The following is a 1257-nucleotide window of genomic DNA, read 5'->3' as shown; positions in this document are numbered from 1 at the left end:
CTCGCCGGTGCCCGCTCTCGCGCGCTCCGCCCCAGGACTCCTCTCCGCTGTGGTGGCCGCCGGCGCTGCTGCCCCCACCTACCGCGGCCGTCGCCGCCGGCTATGGCCCGCGCTGGTCGTGCCCGCACCGGCCCCGAACCGGCCTCGCCTCGCTATCGGGCAGGGGTGCAGCTTCGCCCGCACCAGCCTGCCCGTATGCCCGTTAAGGGCCTTGGCCCTATGACAAGTGGGGCACCCCCCCCAGAACGTTTCTATTAAAAAAGAAAAAAAAGAGAATTAAGTAAATAAATAATGAAAATAATTAATTAATTAACCAATTAATTAACCTAAATAATTCTGATTAAATTAACCAAATAAGATTAATTAACCTAATGATTAGTTAACCTAAATAACTACTGTTAATTAGCTAATTAATTAGTATGACAGCGGGGCCCACCCACTAATTAATTTTGATTAGATTAATTAAACTGTTTAATTAAAATGTGTCACTGACCAGTGGGACCCACTGGTCAGGTTAACCAAGTCAACTCTGTTGACTGCTGATGCCAGCATGACATCATGCTGATGTCATTAATTCATTTTCGAATTAATTAATTAATTAATTAAATTCCAGAAATAAATAAAATCTTTAGAAAATCATATCTTTTAATTCGTAACTCGGATGAAAATACTTTCTACATGAAAGTTGCTCAGAACGACGAGACGAATCCGGATACGCAGCCCGTTCGTCTGCCACACATCCCTAACCTATCGGAATCGCAACTTTCCCCCTCCGGTTCGTCTGTCCGAAAACGTAAAACACCGGGAATACTTTCCCGGATGTTTTCCCCCTTCGTCGGTATCACCTACTACCGCGTTTGGGCACACCTAGCATCGATACTTGTCATGTCATGCATCTATTTGCATTGTATTCATTGTTTCTTCCCCCTCTTCTTCCGCTAGACACCGAGACCGACGCTGCTGCTGCCTAGTTCGACTACGGAGTTGACGACCCCTCCTTCTTGCCAGAGCAACCAGGCAAGCCCCCCCCCCTTGATCACCAGATATCGCCTATTCTCCTCTATACTGCTTGCATTAGAGTAGTGTAGCATGTTACTACTTTCCGTTAATCCTATTCTGATGCATAGCCTGTCATTGTTGCTACAGTCATTGATACCTTACCTGCAATCCTAAATGCTTAGTATAGGATGCTAGTTTATCACCATTGGCCCTACATTCTTGTCAGTCTGCCTTGCTATACTATTGGGCCGTGATCAC

This window comes from Triticum aestivum, chromosome 4B, assembly GCF_018294505.1.
Source record: "Triticum aestivum cultivar Chinese Spring chromosome 4B, IWGSC CS RefSeq v2.1, whole genome shotgun sequence".
In the NCBI taxonomy this organism is placed as follows: Eukaryota; Viridiplantae; Streptophyta; class Magnoliopsida; order Poales; family Poaceae; genus Triticum; species Triticum aestivum.
The sequence above is the reverse complement of the archived record's forward strand: the minus strand, read 5'-3'. Positions refer to the sequence as shown.